The following is a 26,126-nucleotide window of genomic DNA, read 5'->3' as shown; positions in this document are numbered from 1 at the left end:
GGTCAAAAATGATTAGGTCAAAAATCCACTACTGTTAATAATCGCAATTTTTACACTGGACCTAAAGTGGGATTTGAAACCATAAGCATGTGTGCTTAGGTCTTATAAACATTTCCTAGAAGTTTTGTTATGTTTGGATGTCATTGGATTTTGTAACGGGTGTGGTTTGTTTGTTGGTCGAGCGATTCGCTTTTGGTGATTTCAGTCACTTGAGTGTACCTTGAGTTAGATGCGAGTTGTTTGTTGTTTTCCAAGAGATTGAAAACCTCTTGTAGCCTCTATGCACTAGGCAAGTCAGCCTTGTCGCATGGAGTGACAATTTAATTGTGGTTCTCGCTACATCTGCAATAAGATAGGAGTGATGTTAGACACCCATCCCACATTTGGCACCGTTGCCAAGGATCGAAGAGACCTAAACTAGGAAAAAACACAAGCATCTTGTGAAGTTATCCTTTAACTTCCTCTAGGATCTCCTAGAGTAAAAACTTTCTTTAAGAAACCGCATAGCTTAAGATTGTTGGCTTTTGTTGTGTAGAGGTAGCTTGGAAGTAATTGTACTTGCTGAGTGCCTTTAAGATTGTAGGATTGTAGAATTAGAGTAGAGTTTTGAGAATGATTGATAGACACGACAAGTCTTAAGATCAAGGCTCAAAAAACCATAAAAACAAGAAAATGAGTGTTTGTGAACACTTTCCACAACCCCATTGCAGTAGAATCTAGGAGTAGGGTAAGTAGAATCTGAGATGGATTTCAGAACATTGCATGAAAAGACTCCAAACGACTCAATCCGACTGGAGAGTATGCTTAAAAGTTGTATGAACCAATAGGTAAGCTCAAGGACACATTGACGTAAAAATTTCAAGAGTTTGCAAAAACTCAAATTATTTACTTTTCTTGAAATTTTAGGCCAAATCAAGTTTTGACATGATACATAAGCTTAAAATAGCTCATGAAAAGACTGTCCATTGAAAAAGTGCAAAAAAGTGTTCATTTTAGGCCTAAAGTAAATAATCGTGATTATTTACTTTCAGCTCAAAACTGACCAAGGTTAATATCACTGACTCTATGCATGTGTACAAACAACTTTTGTAAAGGCACATAGAATTTGAATCACCAAACTGACAAAAAACTGGGTAAAAACTAAAGTTTGTATTGACTTTCGAGAACTTGAGTGTAAATTGGGAAATTTTTTGTTCAAACTCAATGAAACTTGATTCATAGGCTTATATTGATGTGATAGACATGTGTATATGCTTAGTTGACCAAAAAGATACAAAAATTTTTCAGAAGTAAATAATCGAGAGTATTTACATCTGGCCCATTTTTCAACCTTTTTGACAAAGTTAGCATACCGCTAGCTTTATCATGTTGTAATAAGACCCCAAATTGAATTTGGTAAGATTTGGATCATTGGATTGAAAATTGTGACCAAATTTATAAAGTCAGTATGTAGATACAAAGTTGATGACCATTTGAACCAAAAATTGTCCAAACTTGATGAAACTTGGCTAGGGAGCTTAAGTTGAGATACTTAACAGATCTATGTCAAGATTGAGATAAAAACTTACAAAAACATAGCTGGAGTAAATAGTTGTGATTATTTACATCTGCTTCCAAAATTGATACTCTTGAATATTTGAGTATACCACAAGGTCAAGCATATCAAGTAGACCACACAAATCAATTTTGGTGAAATTTGGATCACAAAAGTGAGACTTAAGCCAGATTCTTGAAAACTGAGTCTGCGGACACGAAACAGTTGCTAAACTTGAACAGATTTTGTCCAAACTTAGTGCAACTTGTCCCAAGGAACTTAACTGGTTGTATACTTGGCAAATCAAGCCAAAAAGTGTAAAAAAATGAGAAAAGTAAATAATCGTGATTATTTACTATTGCTATACAGGGACATCATTTTTTACTTTTGAACTTGCATAGTGTAAGACCGATATACTACAAGGCCACTAGGAAATTTTGGGTTCAATCAGATCCAAATTGGTACATGTTCACTCAGTTTTTAGGTTGTAGATTAGTCCTTTGATGTTTTGCAAAAGTGGAATTTGAAAGTCTCAACTACTGACTCAATTAGCTCGAATTGGAGGGATACATATAGACCAGTCGCAATAGTTAGCAAAAACTATACAGTCTTTCTGAAAAAATAGCTAACTTGATTAAAATTAATACAGGAATCAGGTTACAGACAAGGAATTGGTAGCTCGACGAAAGTTGCACTCAAATCAAGTGGAAAAAGTTGACAACAAGTCAATCCAACGGTAAGTACTCTATCTAGGGCATCACAAGTCTTTATGAACCTTAGATCTCGTCATATACTAGCTAATCAAGGCATATTTGAAGAGACCGCTAGTAGAGTATCCATCAAAGAGATTGTGAATCAAGGCAATCCCTTGCACACTATCCTTGAAGAAGTCTTAGACAGTTTTTAAAATGCAACATCTAAAATGTCTTCCTATTCGACTCATTCAAAAACTGGAACTACAGTGCGCTATAAGCATATACTCTCTTCTTATAAGACTAATCGCCATGGAGCTCAGGTTTACCTGAATCCTAATGAAGAGTATGCTATTCGCATTGATGACCATGGTATTGAGTTTGAAGAGGAGATCAGGGAAAACAAACACGGAAAAATGTACATGGATAGAAACGAAATTCAATATTTACAAGTCAAAAACCCTGACGTGATAGACAAATGGGGTTTAGAATTAGATACCATAATTGGAGATATGGCAGCTAAAGAAGGACCAACAACTTTAGAACTGGAGGGATACGATCAAGTTGATTTGAAGCCTTTAAAATGGCTTAGTATGGATAATCCTAGAATCAAAGTCTATTGTTGGGAGGATAGAAACGCCAAAGCTCTTCTATGGATTTTGCATGCCAAATCATGATAAGCAACACCCATGAAGATCATCTATATCTTCAAGATGAAAGATAAGGGTTCAACAGATCTACCAACCTACTTGTTTAGGGATTGTTATAACAACAATTTTGTTATGATGACTCCTGAGGAGGTAGAACAACCAAATACCATGGGTATTCCATAAGGGATTGGATATTGGACCAAGGACCAGAAACTATTCCAAGAGATGAACACCATGAGAGATCTTCTGAGAGTAATGTTAAGAAACCAGAAACCCCATCATCACAAAGAAAACCGGGTGACCCTAAAGCCAGTCAAGGGCTATATGAGTCACTATTTCCAATAGACTGGTTTGAAGCACTCGAGACAAGATCAACTGCGAGAAGACCAGGAGTTGAACCAAATAGACATGTCAGTCAGAAAATACAGTGGATATGGGGATCCCTATGACCACTTAGCAATCTTTAAACAAGTGCTAAGAGCTGAAAGCATATTTGATTTCCATACTCAATTCGAGGGGTTTGTAATGACATAAGAAGGAAAAGCATTGGCATGGTTCTGAAACATTCCCCCAAGGTAAATCATGGACTTAAATATGTTAGCTCAAGGACTTTTAGCTGCTTGTTCCAAAACGGGGATCAAACACAATACAGTAGCTCAAACCTACAGCTTTAAACAGAAACAAGGTGAGTCTGTTAGGGATTGTGCAACTCAAATAAAACAATAAACATTGCAAGATGCCCAGAGCTAGAGATACCTGCAAAAGAAAGACTAGTCCAAAAATCTGTCAACATACTATACCCATGAGAGATGATGCAAAACCAAGTAAACAAAGGCCATACACATATAATGAAACATTTGCTAGAAAGATCAAAGAAGAGATTGAAAAGAAAAAGGAGTCTGAATTCATTTATGAAATTGAACATACAGATTGGGTGTCTCCAATTGTGGTAGTACCCAAGAAAAATGAAAAGCTACGGGTGTGTGTCAACCTCAAGAAAGTGAATGCAGCTACCATTAGAGACAACTTTCCTCTTCCTATCACTGAGCATGTTTTAGAATGAGTTGCAAGAAAAGAAGCTTACAGCTTCTTAGATGGATTTTTGGGATACAATCAACTTTTGGTTGACCCAAAAGATCAGCATAAAACTGCCTTTGCAACGGAATGGGGTATTTTTGCTTATCAGGTTATGCCTTTTGGGTTAACTAATGCTCCTTCCACCTTTCAAAGATTGATAAGCCATTCTTTTAAATAATATCTTAGGAAATTCTTGGAAGTATATATGGATGATCTATGCGTACATTCATCAATCCGGGCTGGTTATTTTGAACACCTCAAAAAAGTACTCGAAAAATGTAAACTTCATAGAATTTTCTTAAAAGTGCACATTTATGGGTAGACAAGCAAAAATTCTTGGACATATAGTGTCTAAAAATGGCATAGCTATTGATATGGATAAAATTCATGTTATTGCTGATTTTCCTAGACCAACAACAGTCAAAGGGGTTCAAGACTTCATGGGACATTGTGGATATTATAGACGGTTCATTTACATGTATGCTATAATTGCAAAACCCATATATAGCTTGATTACACACTTTGAATGGACTGAAGAGTGTGAAGAATCCTTCATGAATCTTAAGAAAGCTCTCACCTCATCTCCAACACTGAAAGCACCAGTTTGGAATAAGATATCCCACATACATGTAGATGCTTCCAATTTTTCCATCGGATGTATACTAGCTCATTAAGCAGGAGATGGAAAAATTGATTTTTCTATTTATTATGCTAGCCGACAGTTGAACATGGCGAAAAAGAATTATACCACCACCAAAAGGGAAGGATTCAATGCCATAAAAAAGTATAGACATTACCTATTAACAAAAAAAATTGTATTCTTTGTGGACCACCAACCCTTATTGTACTTGGTCAACAACCATGCGACACAGGAAGAATAGTGAGATGCTTCATCATTCTTCTGGAATTTGATTTCACTGTAGTTGTAAAAAAGGGCACTACTCATCAAAGAGCGAATCATTTATCAAGGATTGTTTTAGGAGAACCACCTAAAGGAGTAGACGATGACCTACCAAATGCATCTCGTTCTCCCTAGAAACGATACCTCGATGGTCAAAAAATATGGTATCATTGACGACCATAGCTCAAGTGGATTTGCAAATACCACCTTCTATTACAATTGGATTAATTGAGAAATCGGCTATGTATCAGTTACTAGCTAGAAGTGAAGGGGATCGGGGAGCACCACAGACGGAGAGTGAGAGAGAGAGAGAGAGAAGGAGAGAGACACGATGTGGGTGGGGAGACTCCAAAGAGTGAGCCGCCCCCTATACACTTATGCTATGTATAAGGTATACAAGTCAGTGGGCGGCGCCAGTTGTTGGGGTATAGGCGTCTGTGCCTTGCCCGACCGCCCAGAGTCTGGGCGCCCACTGACTTGTATACCTTATACATAGCATAAGTGTATAGGGGGCTGCTCACTCTTTGGAGTCTCCCCACCCACATCGTGTCTCTCTCCTTCTCTCTCTCTCTCTCTCACTCTCCGTTTGTGGTGCTCCCCGATCCCCTTCAATTGGTATCAGAGCTATGGAGACTGTGGAGAGCACGACGGCTTTGAGAGCTTCGAGGCAATAGCTCGCTCGCTCTCGACGATGGAGTTCGATCGCGGAGTTTCACGGAGAGCGATTTTAGCTTGAGGAGCATTGTCTTTGGAGCTTAGGAGCTTGGTGTGGTCAAGCTTGGTCGAGGAGGCGGTTGCGGCTTCCTTGGTGAGAGGCGCTTTTGAGCTCAGTGGAGCTCGTTAGAGAAGTGCTCGGCGAAGGAGAGCTTGACATTCGAGTGCTTGGATGCTGTTGTGGCAGAGCTCTTGTGTTGGAGCTTGCATTGAGAGGACATTGCATCACGCAGAGTGGAGCAGGAGCACGTTTAAGATTGCGCGCAACTCGTTTTTGCCATTTTCGGGCTCTAAAACGCAGTTTTTTGCGTAGCTCCGTCATACAGAGTCAGATCTACATGATCCAGGAGTCTAGTTCAAGGTTTTGGCACGCCCTGGACGCGATGGTGATGTCTATTTGCTGAAATTATGCTTTGAATTACAGCAGGTACAGCAGCAGGTTTATTTGTGCACTTTCGGGTCCCAAAAACACTGTTTTTGGTACATCTCACACACACGGAGTATTTTCTGCAGCAACTAGCAAATTCATAGGTGTACTCAGGTTTTTGGATATGCATTTGTCCAGAGAGACACTCGTGCGACAGTGAGCTATGTTGCCATGGTCTTGGCGGTTTATGTATGCCATATATGGATTTGTGTATTTGTTTATGGCTGAGATTATTTGAGTGGTACTCCGGCAAGAGCGGGTATGCTCATATGTATGACTTTGTGAGGTGATTCCGGTCGAGTTTATTCCCGGATTGGCCATTGTGGCATATATTATTGTCTCTTTGAGGTTTACTGTTGAGATTTTGCTCTAGTTACAAAGGAGACTCTTCCAAAATTTTGTCAGATATTTATGCGCGATTGAGTCATATTGACTTGTGATTTTGTGCAAGGCTTTGCACGGTTATTGGTGCAACTTTGCATCAGGTTTTGAGCCATATTTGCAGACTTTTGTTGATGCGATTCGAGCCAGTTTAGGGCTGATTTGGTTGACATTTGCTACTCATTGTTGATTGCTCTTTTGCGAGCATTATGGCTGATTTCTCATTTGACTTCCAACGTTATGGTCTGACACAGTTTGATGGTGCAAATTTTGTTGCTTGGAAGGAACATATGCTTGTTGCATTGGCGGATTTGGGGCAGGATAAACCCTTGCATGGTTTATCGGCGAAGCCCAAGTCTATGCGTGATGATGATTGGCAGGATCTTGATGAATTAGCAATGTCTACGATTTGTTTGCATCTGGTTGAGTCTGTTGACTGGCAGGTCTCGAGGGAGACTACAACTCATGCTTTATGGCAGAGTTTACATGCTATGTACGCGACATCCATGTCTACAGGGAAGTCTAGTCCCACTTCTATGTCCATGGGAGAGATTGATCCCACACGCAAGTCTCAACGGCATAGAGACTTGACATGTTGGCATTGTGGACATAGAGGGCACATTAGGCGTCGATGTTTCAGGCATTTGAGAAAACGGAGGCGACAGATGCGTGATGCAGATTTGGGCATGACAGATGCTAGTGAGATCAGTACGGTGGTTATTGAGTATGCTTGTGACGGTGATGTCACATTTACATCTAGCTTGTCTTCAGATGATCTTATGTCTACGGATTGCATATCGGATTTCACATTGTCTTCACATTGGTTACTAGATTCAGATGTGACTTTCCATGTCACGTCGCATCGTGAGTGGTTTAGCACGTTTTCTAGTGGGAGACTTGGTTGTGTGCACATGGCTGATGGTTTTTTGTATGACATTGAGGGTGCAGGAGACGTATGTTTGTCCTTGCCCAGTGGTATGAGATTTACCCTGCGTCATGTGCGTTATGTGCCAGATCTGAGACGGGATTTGATCTTAGTGAGACAGTTACGGGATAGTGGATGTCAGATTTTGCTACGAGAGCGAGATTTTGTGATGCATTTGGGTTCGCTAGTGATTGCGAGAGGTGCCAGGAGTGGTACAGGTTACCCATTGCATGTCGATCACGTGAGAGACGGTGTTGTCTCTGTGATCATGCAGCCAGGTAGACAGCGAGAGAGCAAGCGAGTCTCTTTTGCTTATGGGTTGCAGGATGCTTTGCATGGAGTGCAGAGTAGTGAGCTCGTTGTGCACACAGTTAGGGCACGACTTGAGCAGTCACACAGAGAGGTGAAAAAGTCAGACATGCATGCTTTGCTAGTGACTGAGCAAAGCAGAGAGTCAGTTGTGCGAGATACTTCTATGCAAGATAGACAAGTAGAGCGGGCTTGCTCTAGTGCGTCACGACAGGAGGACGTTGTGCAAGAGTCTATGCATACGGAGTTAAAGCATGAGAGCTCTAGTGAGTCACAACAGATTGAGTGTTCATGTTTGCAGTGGATGATTGTAGAGGAGGCTGAGACGTCAGCAATTATGCAATCATTCCTTTCTATGCTCGACAGTGAGCATGGGGATATAGTTGTGCAGGATATGTCTTCCAGCAGACACCTAGAGCAGCTAGTTTTCTCTGAGGTTGCACGACAGGTTGATGCGTCTTTTGCAGATAGTCAGGAGATGCATGTGGCTGACACGCCTTGTCAGTCAGAGATGCCTATTTCCAGGGATATATATGTTGATGCATGCTCCGTAGAGCTGGCAGGGCCCGCTAGCATTGCATCGGCATTCGGTAGTCTCATGTATGAGATGTTGATCTTGAGACCGCATATCGCAGCTGCAGTGTGAGCATTTGTAGTTGGGGTTGTCAGTCGTTTGTTGACTTATGATGGCATAGTGCACGAGGGAGATATACAAGTATTGAATACATACTTGCAGTACGTGTGTGGTACGTCTGGTGGTGTATGGACTTACACGGGAGCAGGACAACCGGATGCACACGATCACAGCCAGCCAGTGGGCATCGGTTGAGAGAGGTTTTCTCTCACCTTTTGTAGTCTTTAGACTAGGTTCCCTTGCTTAAAGGCACAGACGCCTATACCCCAACAAGAAGGTTATACAAAAGAAATTCATATGGAATATTTTTGTTATGCATTAATCCTAAGCAGGAATTCCAATACCTAAGTCAAGCACATATTACCATAGTAGGACTTCACTTTGCAGAAGACCAAACTATGCAAAGGATCTTGAGACTTGAAGTATTTTGGCCAACTATGAGGAGTGATGTTCAATCTTTTCTAAAAGACTGTCCTCAATGTCAAAGAAAAACACCCATACCTCATGTAACATTGTTCCAAATGTCACTTGTTCCTAAGTAGAGTATCTATCTAGTTACCTACTTATCGAGCCGAACAGAAGCAAGAGACTATGCTCTATTGGAAACCATTTGTATCGGAGAGGTAAGGATCAACATTTGCATCTTTGTGCAAATGAAGACAAAGATATTCCCATTACACAACAAGCACATGAGAAAGGGGGAAGGGGGATCAAACCCAGCACACAAGTAAGTTGTCTCTCTATAGCCCAGGGAATATACGGCACCCCTAACCACACAGAAATTCACACACACGCACACATCGACCACAGACATTCACACACAAACACCTCAAGACCACAAGCCCATCAAAAACACAATCATATCCCAACATCAGTTGATGCATACAACTCCCCAATCGCTAAACGCACTCACACAGGGAGACGACACACGCCTCGACCACATATATAGTTTGCCCGCACAATCTCTCTCCCTTCCTATTTGCATACACACAGAGACCAAACCCGGAGCCACCGCTACCACGGGCATACGACAAAAGACACGAGGCAGATAATATTGATGGCAAACTCGACAAAAAACCACAACCCAACTATGTATCACATAAACCCAATCAAATACAATGATGGCAAATTCGATAGTTGCCGACTTCATAGCATGATGCTTTGTGCGGCTTGATCCTCTCCACATTGGCGATGTCTTTCCAATCTTTCTCAAAGCAGCTCTGCAGTGGCCCCTTTGGTGTTCATACCGTTGCTCTCGGCTCTTGTTTTGCACTTAGCCAAAAGTTTCTCCAAAGGCTCTCAACACCTCACTCCACGCTGCCCTTGCAGCCCTTCATCACCTATGGCATCACCCTTATAGAAGGGGGCCCCTCTTGGTAACCTTTGACTCCCTCTGCAGGTCTTGGTTCCACCTTTTTCACTGTCTCCGCATGCCTTCTTGCCTCCCCTCTCGGCCTGCTCATCTCAGCCTTCTTCCTCTTCAAAAGGCACCCCCATGTAGCCCTACATATGGTATACCTCGTCCAAGACTCTCAAGGGCAGCCCTTCCCTTCTTTCTCCAGGTTGCGCCCTCCTCAGAGCCGTCTCGTTGTCTCTTGGCTACTTTAACTCAAGCCCCCCCATGCACTGGCTCATCTATGGCTGGTCACCCCTCTATAGCCGGCCTCTTGCAGCCCTCTCTTTCTGCAGGCCTTCTCATGCTTCAACTCCACCGTCTATTAGCCCTGGCAGCCGTGACGTGATCATGGCCTGCTCACAGCCTACGGTCCCTCCTCTGTTTCAAGCCCACACGGCCCCGTTCATTTGCTCCTTCACACGCCCGCCCCCCCAGCCCTGACTTGGCGGCCTTTTTTTGCGACCTAGCCCTTCTCACGTCCCATTTGGCCTCTCCTCCTCTCTAGGGGGAGCTTCTTACTTTATGACATTTATAGATGATTCCTCGAGGAAAGTATGGGTTTACTTTCTCAAGCACAAGGATGAAGCGTTTAGTGTTTTCAAAACGTTTGTGACACTTGTGGAGAATCAGAGTGGCAAGAAGCTTAAATGCTTACGCACTGACAATTGTGGAGAGTATGTTTCAAAGGCCTTTCAGGACTTTTGTGAGTCAAAAGGTATAAACCGTGAACTTACTGCTCCTTACAATCCTCCTCAAAATGGTGTTGTTGAGACGATGAATAGGACCATAGAAGAGAAGGTCAAAAGTATGTTGTCTAATGCACAACTGCCAAATGGGTTTTGGGCTGAAGCTGTATCAACAGCTGTTCATCTTATAAATAAATCTCCTAGCAAGGTTTTGCAGAAGGATTCAGTGGCAGAGATGGTATGGTCAGGCAAAATGCCCTTATACAAGCATCTGAGAGTCTTTGGATGTGAGGCATATACTCATGATCCAAAGGAATTTAGGAACAAACCTGAGCCAAAGAGTAGAAAGTGCATCTTTTTAGGCTATGGTAATTCTGGTGAGATGCGGTACAGACTTTGGGATCCCGAATCCAGAAAGGTTATCCGCAGTAATGATGTTCACTTTAATGAAGCCAAATATCATTCTAAACCAGAGAGGGTTGAGGAGATTAGAAGAGTTGTCTTCCAAGAAGATGGACCTGCACGTGCAAGACAAAATGTCAGGGCTCAAGAGGAGCAAGGAAAGGATAGAGTGGAACCACAGGTTGTGGGTGATCCTGAGCCACCTATTGTGCATAGATCTGGACATATCACGCGACCTCCTGATAGGTTTGTTCCATCTATGAACTATGTCATGTTGACTGATTGCAATGAGCCTTCATGTTACAAGGAAGCAGTGAAAATGAAGGACTCCGGGAATTGGCAATTGGCCATGCAGTCAAAGATGACAGCTCTGCATAAAAACCAGACATGGAAGCTAGTTAAATTACCACAGGGCAAAAAGTCTCTACCTTGTAAATGGGTTTACAGGTATAAGATCACCGCTCATGATAGCCAGCCAAAGTACAAAGCAAGACTTGTTGCCAAGGGCTTTAAGCAAGAACAAGGCATTGACTTTGATGAATTCTTCTCTCCGGTGGTCAAGCTGACTACATTGAGATGATTTCTTGCATTGGTTGCCATATTAGATCTGGTGTTGCACCAAATGGATGTCAAGATAGCGTTCTTGCATGGTGATTTATATGTGGAAATTTACATGCAGCAGCCAGAAGGGTTTGTTGAGAAAGGCAAGGAAGATTTGGTATGCCAGTTGTTAAAGAGTCTTTATGGCTTAAAACAATCACCGAGGGCATGGTACCATAAGTTCCACAAGTTTATGCTTTCTCAGGGCTACAAACGTAGTGAGTTTGATCACTGTCTATATACAAAGAAGGATAAGGATGGCAGTTGGTTGATCCTTATTTTGTATGTGGATGACATGTTGATTGCTGGCAAGCACTTGGAAGAAATTTCAGCTTTGAAGTCAAATATGGCAAAATCGTTTGACATGAAAGACATGGGTGAGGCAAGTCATATACTTGGTATGCGCATTGAGAGAGACAGATCAAAGAAGTTGATTTGGTTATCTCAAAGAGAGTATATTGACAAGGTTTTGCAATGTTTCAATATGGAGAAGGGAAAGGCATTGAGTGTTCCATTGCCACCATATGTGAAAATTAGCAAACAAGATTGTCTTGTGTCTGAGGAAGAACAGGCTGAAATGGATAAGATTCCATATGCGTCTGCAGTGGGTAGTTTGATGTATGCAATGATTGCTACTCGCCCAGACATTGCATTTGTAGTGGGAGTAGTAAGTCGCTACATGTCAAACCAAGGCAAGAAACATTGGGAGGCAGTGAAAGGAATATTGAGATACCTGAAAGCTACAAAGAGTATGCGTATATGCTATGGGAGTCAGGAGCTAAGTGTAAAGGGTTTTCAAACTCAGATTATGCAGGTGACTTAGACAACCGAAGGTCGACCTCAGGGTATGTCTTTACATTGGCTGATCGAGCAATATCATGGCGTTCTAGATTACAAGATTGTGTTACTCACTCTACTACAGAGGCTGAATATGTTGCAGCATCAGAGGCATGCAAAGAATCAATTTGGCTTAATCGACTAGTAACAGATTTGGGAATCAAAGAAGAGATGCTTGTGTTATATTGTGATAGTCAAAGTGCTATACAATTGGCTCACAATCCAGTTTATCACTCAAAGACAAAGCATGTGGATGTGAAGTATCACTTCATCAGGGAAATGCTCGAGGATAAGCAAATTCAGCTTGTCAAAGTTCACACCACAGAAAATCCTGCTGATCTACTTACAAAAGGACTTCCCTCAAAGAGCTTTGCGCATTTTCGCAAGCAATTAGGTGTAGGGTAGTACATCTCTTGTATATTAGCTTGTATAGTAGCTTCTCTCACACTTAAAGTACCACATTGGACTTTAAGTGGGAGGTTGTTGGGGTATAAAGCCCAATGTGGTCGCCCAGGTAAGTGGGCGGGCCCCCAGGCATGTACACATATTCTTTCGTAAAAACCTAATAAGAACTCACTATGCTCTGTACATTACAACGAGAGAGTTCACCATATCGTCGTGCTCTTCTTCTCGCACTCTCTCTCGCATCACACTTCCGCTTGTACTCCTTCAGATCCTCTCCGCACTGGGGATCTCGTTCCAAGCTTTCTCAAAGCAGCTTTGTAGTGGCCCCTTTGGTGCTCCTATCGTTGCTCTCGGCTCTTGTTTTGCACTCAGCCAAAGCGGATCCAAAGGCTCTCAACACCTCACTCCATGCTGCCCTTGCAGCCCTTCATCACCTATGGCGTCACCCTTATAGAAGGCATCCACTCTTGGTAACCTTTCACTCCCTCTGTAGGTCATGGTTCCACCTTTTTTACTAGCTCGGCCTTCCTTCTTGCCTTCGCTCAGCGCCTGCTCATCTCAGCCTTCTTCCTCTTCATATGGAGCCCCCATGCATCCCTACATATGGTATACCTCGTCCAAGCCTCTCAAGGGCAGCCCTTCCCTTCTTTCTCTAGGTTGCACCCTCCTCAGAGCAAGTGAAACAGAAGCAAGAGACTATGCTCTTATTGGAAACCATTTGTATCGGAGAGGTAAGGATCAACATTTGCATCTTTGTGCAAATGAAGACAAAGATATTCCCATTATAGAACAAGCACATTAGAAAGGGGGAAGGGGGATCAAACTGAGCACACAAGTAAGCTGCCTCTCTATAGCCCAGGGCATATCCGGCACCCCTAACCACACAGAAATTCACACACGCACACTTTTCTGTAAAACTCTACTACTAGGATCTCCTTTGAGCATCATCGACCACATAGACTCACACACAAACACCTGAGCACCACAAGCCCATCAAAAACACCATCATATTTCAACATCAATTGATGCATACAACTCCCCAATCAGTAAACGCACTCACACAGGGAGACGACAGACGCCTCGACCACATATACAATTTGCCCACGCAATCTCTCTCCCTTCCTATTTGCATAACACACAGACAAAACCTAGAGCCACTGCTACCACGCGCATACGGAAAAAGACACGAGGCAGATAATATTCATGGCAAACACGACAAAAAACCACAACCCAACTATGTATCACATAAACCCAATCAAATAGAATGATGGAAAATTGGATAGTTGTCGAGTTCATAGCATGATGCTTTGTCCAGCTCGATCCTCTCTGCAGTGGCGATCTCTCTCCAAGCTTTCTCAAAGTAGCCCCGTAATGGCCCCTTTGGTGCTCATACCGTTGCTCTCGGCTCTTGTTCTGCACTAAGCCAAAGCTTCTCCAAAGGCTCTCAACACCTCACTCCACGCTGCCCTTGCATCCCTTCATCACCTATGGCGTCACCCTTATAGAATGCGGCCCCTCTTTGTAACCTTTGACTCCCTCTGAAGGTCTTGGTGTCACCTTTTTCACTCGCTCGGCTGGCCCTCTTGCCTCCCCTCTCGGCCTGCTCATCTCAGCCTTCTTCCTCTTCATATGGCACCGTCATGCAGCCCTACATATGGTATACCTCGGCCAAGCCTCTCAAGAGCAGCCCATCCCTTCTTTCTCCAGGTTGCACCCTCCTGAGAGCAATTGAAACAGAAGAAAGGAGACTATGCTCTTATTCGAAACCATTTGTATCCGAGAGGTAAGGATCAACATTTGCATCTTTGTGCAAATGAAGACAAAGATATTCCCATTATAGAACAAGCACATTATAAAGGGGGAAGGGGGATCAAACCCAGCACACAAGTAAGCTGCCTTTCTATAGCCTAGGGCATATCCGGCACCCCTAATGACACAGAAATTCAGACACACGCACACTTTCCTGTAAAGTTCTACTACCAGGCTCTCTTTTGAGCATCATCGACCACACACACTCACACAAACACCTCAGCACCACAAGCCCATCAAAAACATCATCGTATCCCAACATCAATTGATGCATAGAACTCCCCAATCGGTAAATGCACTCAAACAAAGAGACGACACACGCCTCGACCACATATACAATTTGCCCGCACAATCTCTCTCCCTTACTATTTGCATACATACACAGACAAAACCCAAAGCCACCGCTACCACGGGCATACGGCAAAAGACACAAGGCAGATAATATTGATGTCAAACTTGACCAAAAACCACAACCCAACTATGTATTACATAAACCCAATCAAATACAATGATGGAAAATTGGATAGTTACTGACTTCATAGCAAGATGCTTTATGCAGCTTGATCCTCTCGGCACTGGCGATCTCTTTCCAAGAATTCTCAAAGCAGCTCTGTAGTGGCCCTATTGGTGCCCATACCGTTGCTCTCGGCTCTTGTTCTGCACTCAGCCAAAGCTTCTCTAATGGCTCTCAACACCTCACTCCACGCTGCCTTTGCAGCCCTTCATCACCTATGACGTCACCCTTATAGAAGGCGGCCCCTCTTGGTAACCTTTGACTCCCTCTTTAGGTCTTGGTTACACCTTTTTCACTCGCTCGGACTGCCTTCTTTCCCCCACTCTCAGCCTGCTCATCTTAGCCTTCTTCCTCTTCATATGGAACCCCCATGCATCCCTACATATGGTATACCTCGTCCAAGCGTCTCAAGGACAGCCCTACCCTTCTTTCTCTAGGTTGCACCCTCCTCAGAGCAATTCAAATAGAAGCAAGAGACGATGCTCTTGTTGGAAACCATTTGTATCGGAGAAGTAAGGATCAACATTTGCATCTTTTTGCAAATGAAGACAAAGATATTCTCATTTTAAAACAAGCACATTAGAAAGGGGGAACGGGGATCAAAGCCACCACACAAGTAAGCTGCCTCTCTATAGCCCAGGGCATATCCGGCACCCCTAACCACACAAAAATTCACACACATGCACACTTTTCTGTAAAACTCTACTACCACGCTCTCCTTTGAGCATCATCGACCACACACACTCACACACAAACACCTCAGCACCACAAGCCCATCAAAAACACCATCATATCCCAACATCAATTGATGCATACAACTCCCCAATCGGTAAACGCACTCACACAGAGAGACGACACACGCCTCGACCATATATACAATCTGCCCGCACAATCTCTCTCCCTTCCTATTTGCATACACACACAAACGAAAGCCAGAGCCACCGCTACCACGGGCATACGGAAAAAGACACAAGGCAAATAATAGTGACGGCAAACTCGACAATAAACCACAACCCAACTATGTATCACATAAACCCAATCAAATACAATGATGGAAAATTGGATAGTTGCCGACTTCATAGCATTATGCTTTGTGCAGCTTGATCCTCTCCGCACTGGCGATCTCCTTCCAAGCTTTCTCAAAGCATCTCTGTAGTGGCCCCTTTGGTGCTCATACCGTTGCTCTCGGCTCTTATTGTGCACTCAGCCAAAGCTTCTCCAAAGGCTCTCAACACCTCACTCCATGCTGCCCTTGCAGCCCTACATGACCTATGGCGTCACCCTTATAGAAGGCGGCCCCTCTTGGTATCCTTTGAATCCCTCTGTAGGTCTTGGTTCCACCTTTTTCACTGGCTCGGACTTCCTTCTTGCCTCTGTTCTCGGCCTGCTCATCTCAGCCTTCTTTCTCTTCATATGGCCCCCCCATGCAGCCCTACATATGGTATACCTCGTCCAAGCCTCTCAAGGGCAGCCGTTCCCTTCTTTCTCCAGGTTGCACCCTCTTCAAAGAAATTGAAAAAGAAGAAAGAGACTATGCTCTTATTGGAAACCATTTGTATCGGAGAGGTATAGATCAACATTTGCATCTTTGTGCAAATGAAGACAAAGATATTACCATTATAGAACAAGCACATTATAAAAAGGGAAGCGGGATCAAACCCAGTAGACAAGTAAGCTGCCTCTCTATAGCCCAAGGCATATCCGGCACCCCTAACCACACAGAAATTCACACACACGCACAATTTTCTATAAAACTCTACCACCAGGCTCTCCTTTGATCACCATCATCGACCACACACACTCACACACAAACACCTCAGTACCACAAGCCCATAAAAAACACCATCGTATCCCAACATCAATTGATGCATACAACTCCCCAATCGGTGAATGCACTCACACAGGGAGACAACACACGCCTCGACCACATATAAAATTTGTTTGTACAATCTCTCTCCCTTTCTATTTGCATACACACACAGACAAAACCCACAGCAACCGCTACCACGGACATACGCCAAAAGACACGAGGCAGATAATATTGATGGCAAACTCGACAAAAAACCACAACCCAACTATGTATCATATAAACCCAATTCAAATACAATGATGGAAAATTGGATAGTTGCCGACTTCATAGCATGATTCTTTGTGCAGCTTGATCCTCTCCGCACTAGCGATCTCTTTTGAATCTTTCTCAAAGCAGCTCTCTAGTGGCACCTTTGGTGCTCATACCGTTGCTCTGCTCTTGTTCCACACTTAGCCAAAGCTTCTCCAAAGGCTCTTAACAACTCACTCCGCACTGCCATTGCTGCCATTCATCACCTATGGCATCACCCTTATAGAAGGCGGCCTCTCTTGGTAACCTTTGACTGCCTCTGTAGGTCTTGGTTCCATCTTTTTCACTGGCTTGGCCTGCCTTCTTGCCTCCGCTCTACGCCTGCTTATCTCAGCCTTCTTCCTCTTCATATGGCGCCCCCATGCATACCTACATATGGTATACCTTGTCCAAGCCTCTCAACGACATCCTTTACCTTCTTTATCCAGGTTGCGCCCTCCTCAGAGCAATTGAAACAGAAGCAAGAGACGATGCTCTTATTGGAAACCATTTGTATCGGAGAGGTAAGGATCAACATTTGCATCTTTGCGCAAATGAAGACAAAGATATTTCCATTTTAGAACAAGCACATTAGAAAGAGGGAGGGGGAATCAAACCCAGCACACAATTCAGCTGCCTCTTTATAGCCCAGGGCATATCCGACACCCCTAACCACACAGAAATTCACACACGCACACTCTCCTTTGAGCATCATCGAGCACACACACTCACACACAAACACCTTTGCACCACAAGCCCATAAAAAATTCCATCATATCCCAACATGAATTCATGCATACAACTCCCCCATCAATAAACACACTCACACAGGGAGACGACACACGCCTCGACCACATATACAATTTGCCCCCACAATCTCTCTCCCTTCCTACTTGCATACACACCACGGGCATATGGAAAAAGACACGAGGCAGATAATATTGACGGAAATCTCGACAAAAAACCACAACCCAACTATGTATCACATAAACACAATCAAATAAAATGATGGCAAATTGGATAGTTGCCGGCTTCATAGCATGATACTTTGTGTAGCTTGATTCTCTCTGCACTGGCGATCTCTTTCCAAGCTTTCTCAACGCAGCTTTGTAGTTGAAGGAGTACGAGCGGAAGTGTGATGCGAGAGAGTGCGAGAAGAAGAGCACGAAGATATGGTGAACTCGCTCTAGTGTAATGTGTAGAGCATAGTGAGTTCTTATTAGGTTTTTACAAAAGAATATGTGTACATACGTGGCGGCCCGCCCACTTACCTGGGCGACCACATTGGGCTTTATACCCCAACAACCTCCCACTTAAAGTCCAATGTGGTACTTTAAGTGTGAGAGAAGCTACTATACAAGCTAATATACAAGAGATGTAGAGAAGTGATGTACTACCCTACACCTAACTGCTTGCGAAAATGCGCAAAGCTCTCTGGGGGGAAGTCCTTTTGTAAGTAGATCAACAGGATTTTTTGTGGTGTGAACTTTGACAAGCTGAAGTTGCTTATCCTCGAGCATTTCCCTGATGAAATGATACTTCACATCCACATGCTTTGTCTTTGAGTGATAAAATGGATTGCGAGCCAAATGTATAGCACTTTGACTATCACAATATAACACAGGCATCTCTTCTTTGATTCCCAAATCTGTTACTAGTCGATTAAGCCAAATTGATTCTTTGCATGCCTCTGATGCTGCAACATATTCAACCTCTGTAGTAGACTGAGTAACACAATCTTGTAATCTAGAACGCCATGATACTGCTCCACCAGCCAATGTAAAGACATACCTTGACGTAGACCTTCGGTTGTCTAAGTCACCTGCATAATCTGAGTCTATAAAACCCTTTACACTTAGCTCTTGAATCCCATAGCATATACGCATACTCTTTGTAGCTTTCAGGTATCTACAAGCTTCGAGATTGTATCAACCGGTCTCTACCTATCTTTAGTTAGAGCTCCGAGATTGTTAGTTTTGACCACCAAAAACCTTGGCTAAGGTATAAAAGCCAACTTTTGTAAGTTATTTTCAAGTTTTGGATAATGAAATACACAGCGTGAGCTAATGGTGCTCACTTCTCTCCTTCTTGCGCTTTCAACTCCCTCTCTGGTGTCACATTGCAGTCACATCTGTTGCGTTGCAACCGCAGGTAAGAGCTCTACGTATTGACGTAAGCATTTCACAGTACTCCATAGCTTTTGACTTTGTCGACCCGCGGCCTAATTTCATCATAAGTAAGAATTTACACTTCAAAATAAAAAACTAAACATAGACGGGGTATTGGGGCATCATTGCTAAGCATTAGATGCATTCTGGGTTGAAAACGACTAGGTCAAAAATCCACTGGTGTTAATAATCGTGATTTTTGAATTTGACCTAAAGTGGGATTTGAGACCATAAGCATGTGTGCTTAGGTCTTATAAGCATTTCCTATGAGTTTCATTATATTTCGATGTCATTTGATGCTATAACAGATGTGATTTGTTTGCCGATGAGCGATTGACTTTTGGTGCTTTCAGTCACTTGAGCGTAGCTTGAGTTAGATGCAAGTTGTTTGTTGTTTTCCAAGAGATTGACAACCTCTTGTAGCCTCTATGCACTAGTCAAGTCAGCTTCATCCCATGGATTGACCATATTTAATCGTGGTTCTTACTACATCTGCAATAAAATAGGAGTGAGGTTAGATACCTGTCCCACACTTCCTAGAGTAGATAAATCAGAGCAGAGGTGTCCAGTAGAGGGACCTTGACAATAGACGAGATGTTCATGACGATAACAATAGTGTCCATCTACTACAAGACAATCTAGACCTAGAGCTAGACAGAGGAGCTAGACATTCACAATAACATGTGTGGAGAGCTTGACATACATTTGTTGAGACACTGCGGACATTGAAGATTTGGCTACGGAAGATCCAGCCACCTATCACACCCCAGGTTGACACTAGTTAAAGATCACCTCATATTTCTAGTAACCATGCCATTGACTTAGATCTAGGTAGGAGCTAGCCATTGAGGAATCTTGAGTCACAGAGTTCATTGAGGAATCTTGAGTCACAGAGTTCATTGACCACACAGTCACAGGATGATATCATCCCTAGACCCATCAATTTTGCTATGGATTCCACAATCCATATGGAGCTAGGTGCTAGCCAATTGATAACTAGAAGACAGAGAGCTACAAAATTTTATTGTTTAGATGAATTCCTCTTATCCCTCCTATTTTCACTAGACCCTTGATTTGTATAGATTGACTATGGTGCGTTAGACACATGCACGTATACTAGAGGTACTTTTCTCCCTTTGGGTTTTTTCCCCCTAGGCATCCACGTTTGAGACCTTAGTATAAGATTTCTTCTTATTTGTATTTAGGCAATAAAACTCTTATTTCTATGTTGACAAATCTTTCCAGGCTGTAGTGTTTTGCAACATAGATGGACTTCAGCTTTCACATAGCATGGATGTCTTGAGCTTGAGCATCGTATGTTTGCTTCCACAACTATCAAGAATATGCATCACATACCTCATGTGTACTAATATCCAATTATTCATGTTTGTGGACATTTATAATCATTGATTATGGTTTTTCATGATTTGATTGACTGTATTTAGTTATGTTTTGTTATTTGCCATTGAAGATATATAAATTTTACTTTACTTTAGCTAAATGGCCTAGAGTTTATTCTTATCAATGATCCTTGAGGTTAGGAGTCCGTGACTTTAGGTTAACTCATTTACTTGACTACTAATCCTAGTTGGTAAAGTTATTTGAGTGTTTGAGACCTTAGGAGTTTTTTAGGCATAGAGAGGCTTGCTCACTTAAAATAGCAAAGAACACTAGTAAGAATACAAAGGAAATGGGAAAAAAAAAAATCCCAAATGTAAAATTTTAAGTTGGAAGAGAAATCTTGGCTTGATTTGACACTTTACTCACATGTATTTCCTAGGGTACTAGAGCCCTAGAGGTTCCCAATGTGGGCGCATTTCTTTAAGAAGTAAAAAATCTCGGGCACATAAAATAAGCACACACGTAAACTGAATTTGTATCAATGTGAAAGAAGCAAGAAAAGTAAAATAAAAAGACTTCCATTGAGCTTCAACTAAAAAATTCAAGCCTTTATTTGGAGTTGTGTGAGTTAGTTAGATAATCGAAGCTAAATAACACAATTATGGAATCTTACATTTAGATACTTTTTCTAACTTAGCTAGGGCTAGAGTAATTGTTTTAACCCTTGGTCATAGATAATTGATAGACTCATCCCATAAGCCCCAAACTCTTGATTAATTAATTTCAATGAGTGCAATTTATTTTTACTTAATGGCAGTGTACCATTTCATAATTGTTGCATTTACTCATTACCACATGTTTTTTGCCTTTTCCTTATACTTCATTACCATATGATTTAGCTTGCTACCTCGTCTTTGTTTTGTAAGCACATTCTTTCTTGAGCATCTACCACAACATGGATTTGTTAGGGACTATATATCTTAGGAAGGGGGGAATGTTAGCAGCACCGATGAGAAGCAGCATTCAACCTTAAATGATGCTAATTCTAGCATACAATGCTTCATTTTTTGAGAGACATATCGTTTTCATATGCACTTTTGATGTATTCATGGGCTCTAAATGAGTTTTAGATTGTATATTTGATGCTACCATGATGCCTAGGAGCTATAGAGATGCACATAGTTTTATGCATCTCATGTGCAAAAAGACATATTTTTTATGCCCTAGGTATAAAAATGAAAATTACGTCATTTTTCACTTATCCTCTTGAGAGTGGATCTTTCATGGAAATCTTGTAAAGAAGGTGGAGGTGATGATGATTCTAGTGGAGCTTCCTTTTGTGCTTCCACTCTTTCTATGACATGCAATGGAAAGCTAAGTGTTCCTAGTTTTCTACCTCTCTATCATTTGTGTTAACTTTGTGTGGTGAAGTGTTAGTTAGTCTATAATTATTTCTTCCCTCTCTCATTTATCTTCTCCTTTGCTTGATTTAAGATATCTTTAATCATTTGATATATGTCTCTGAATGATTGATAGAGTGTGCACCGTTGTCGTTTTGATTGGTGAGATTAGAGTACATTGGAGAGTAGGAATTGAGTAGCACTCTCTATTAGCATTTCATTCTTTCCTCTTATCTCTTTTGATTAGGATCATCTTCTCATTGTATCCAACACCAACCATTGGGAATTTTGGCAAGGTGAAAGCATTAGTTCTTTGTTGCTTTTTAAATCCTTGTTGCACAACTAGCCTGTAGGAACCTTCTCATGATGGCACCATGATTGCAACTGCTCTTATGCTTTTGAGCACTTAGATTCTTCAAGCTTGATTGTAGACATTGCCTCGCATCGGGAAAGATTAATGAATATTCATTAGCTCATGATGGCAGAATGGACAAGCCCATATGAGTGGAAAGGTTAAAAAAAGAATAAAAGTCCCACAAGCAAAAATATGAGAGGTAAAATTATCAATGCCCATGTAATTCGTGAAAATTTACAGAGTATTTTCAATTTGAAACTAATTTTAGAATACACCAATATTGAGGCAAATTTAAATAAAATTTCAGACCCCCCCCCCCCCGCCCCACCACACACACAAAAAAATCGCAAACATCCTTGATTGCATGCCGTAAATACATGCCATAGATGATTTAGTATGTTAAGCACTCTTTTATCATCGAATGAATCCGCAATAAATATTTTTAAACATGTGTACAAATGATGAGACCTTCATACTTTTATCAAACAATGTACACTTTGATTGCAGTGAGTCCTTACGTACATATGAAGTGCTAGTTCTATCATCACCCCTCTTTAGAGAACGTGTCAAGACCTTTGACCTCTGCTCTACTGAAGTGATATGAGTTGGAAAATTACATGTTCATCAGCTTTTTAGATAGTTCACAAGTCCAATCAAGTAGGTAAGCGGTAGCCTCACCGTAATACCATCTCTCATTGTGCCATAGAGGGTAGATTTGGCAATGTTATTATAGTACAAGAGGTTGTCAGTGAGAACCTTTACCATCATGTGTAAGATCCTCAACATTCCTTCACAATAGTCCTTACCGTATACATGTAGAGAAGAAAATATTAGTTGGACAAATCTTGGATAGTGGATCAGGGGTTGCCATTGCTATGAAAATTGATTTGGGAGAAATGTGGGAAACCTGCCCTTAGAAGAACTTGAATGAAATTGTAGCTAGTTGATGGCTATATTGCATATTAACCTATTAGTATTTTGGAAAAAGTGGTGATGAATTCTTGTGGAATCAAATATGAACATATGTTTGTTATAGTAGATTTTGGTGGTGAGAATAACTATGGTGTTATTTTAGAAAGTCCACTCATGTGCTAGTTGAAGATGGTTCAGGATTGGGGCCATGATTATATCTACTTGTGCCACATAGAGACCACTACATTCATCAACCTAAGTGACCACATCTATAAAGATGTACTCTGCAACTCCTACAAAATATAAAGTACTTCCATTGTTGAACTCTAAGTCTCACCTATGGATGTGTACAGATTTAGATTGCAGCAATTCTATCAAGGAAAAAAGAAAGCGAGCAAGACCTTTTGAAGATCCAGACTATATACATTTTCTTGAAGAAAAAATGGAACCCTTGGAGTGGACTCAAATTTTGAACACCTTAGATGTGTGTCTCAATCAGATCACACCTACCATGTTTTGTGATGAAAATGGCTTAGACTTAGCTCCCTTTTGCATGATCATAGTTAATCCAGACATAAATCACCAAGAATCAATCAAGATTGGTGAAGTAAAACAAGAGTTGGACACTAAAGTGCAATGTTTGTGTATCAAGGATGAGATTTATTGAAGCCTCTGACATTCCTTTGTACTTGAAGGAATCACATGTCAGAATGGCTTTATTTGTCATGGGAAAATAAAAACATATCAAAATTTGATGAGAATGGGAACTTGCTAGCCTAGTATGAAATTTGATGCACACATGTGTGTTAAGAAGTGCAAGTCATGTGTAAGAAGCACCCCTAAGGAGTACACTACAATGTTCCAATTGAAGCACCACATTGAAGTAAGTATATTAAGGATTTTTTGAACCAGGTTCCTTTCCCTTTGAGCATGTCCAAAACAAGGATGAAAAAATTAAAATTGAAGCACACTCATATGAATTGATTAGAAATAAGTTATACAAATGTTGTAAAAATAATCAACTCAGACTTTGAGCATCAAAAATTGAGTATATACAGATCTTGCAAAAAGCACATTCTAAGCAAGCGGGAGGTCAATTTTCAACTTAAAAAATGTCTAAGGCTATAATGTTTATTGGAATTTGGTGGCCGACACTCTTTATGGATGTTAAAGCATTTGTGAGGCAGTGTGATGAGTGTCAAAGAACAAAAGTTCCAATAAAAAAGGATGAAATTCCAATGAGACCCGTGATAGGAGCATCACGTTTTCCAAATAAGGTCTAGAATTTGTGTAGCACCACTGGCTTACAAAACTCATGAAAGTAGATTATAGTATCTATAGACTATTTAACCATGTCAGTTGAATATAAAGCCACACAAAAAATTGATACATGCTCCGGTATGAAAATGTTTTCATATGTACGGTTTACCTATCATAGCTGTTAGAGTTCGATGGGTCACATTTTCTTAACAAAATAATTGAGACTTATAAAACCATGCCGATGCATCAGAGTACAAGCATTGGGGAGGATGAAGGAAATATGAACCCATATATTTTGTAAAGCTAGGAGAAAAATTAATACCTATTCATGTGATGATAGCCGTTTTTTGGCTACTTGAAATTGCCATAGTGATCTACCTCACTCTATCAAAATCACTCAAACCCTGTGGCTATCCTCATTCTTTCACTGTACATAGGAGTGTGTGAGTTAGGGAACTTTCCCCATATCTCCTTAAAACTTTCAACAGTTAGCTAGTCATTGGGCTAGTTGAGCCAGAAAAATAAATAAAAACAAAAAAGTATATATATTATAGCCCATTTGTGTGTAAATATTTCATGGTATATAGGGCTAAAAAATAAGGATTTTTCATAAATATTTTGGTATTTATTTGAATATTTTTACCTAGGTGTGTGTTATTTACCTAAGTATGTTACGTACATTGACTTACTGTTATCATAATTCTCTTACACTTTACTTACTTTTTATTAATGAAGACTCCCTCATTTGATTCCCTATATTATTTTTTCATTTTACATTTATATACAATTGACACTATTCCAGATTCATGAATGAGTGTTTATATACTAACCTTTTTTTCCCATAATATCCATATATCACATTTAAGAATAATCATAATACATGCATATTTTCAAACCCTCAAGAATCTACTTGGTCATTATCTCATGCAAGGAGGGGCTCACTCTTGGAAGGATTATGAAAATTCAACATAAAGAGGGCCACTGAAGACTTTTGTAGGAGGAAAGCTAGGCATTTTGGTGGGATTTTTGGCATCCCCTCCACTCCAAATTTGAAGAAGTGACCACAATGGAACATTTATCCCACAAGCTAAATAATCACCTCAAATAATTTCATAATTTTTGGAGTTACCACCTATGAGATATAAATTTTTTGGTGGACTCCAGTCGGCCCACTTTTTCTAAAAAGTCACCCTAGTCTTATCTCACTTCCCTTCACACTTCCACACACACACACACACACACACACTCATTCCTCTCCATCCCTCACTCCAACATGCACCTTCCTTGGTTTATCTCACCCTCTTTTAACCTCCCCTCTCACTTCCATAGCTCTCATATGAACTTTACATGTACATACACCATCTCTATGTCTCTCTCTCTCTATTACCTCTAAGTCACAATTCCTTTTACCTCTTCTCTATACAAATAAAATTCAGCATGTAAAAGCTTGATTAATCTCTACAAACTAAGGGATTCCTATCAACCAACATTATCACTTTTGACATGGTGTTTAACCTTTGCGGCACCACGCAAGAAGAGAAGAAGAAAAGGAGGATCGGCAATCATTTTTGAGAACCTACACAAGTACGTTCAAAAATTCTTCAAAGCTTCACCATCACAAGGATTCCCTCACTTCATTCAGCAATCTGACTTTAACCATACACCTCATTCTACCCATTGTAAATATAACATTAACTTT

Source organism: Adiantum capillus-veneris, chromosome 25 (genome assembly GCF_014529385.1).
Source record: "Adiantum capillus-veneris isolate H3 chromosome 25, ASM1452938v2, whole genome shotgun sequence".
NCBI classification, from domain to species: Eukaryota; Viridiplantae; Streptophyta; class Polypodiopsida; order Polypodiales; family Pteridaceae; genus Adiantum; species Adiantum capillus-veneris.
This window is presented reverse-complemented; position numbering follows the sequence as displayed.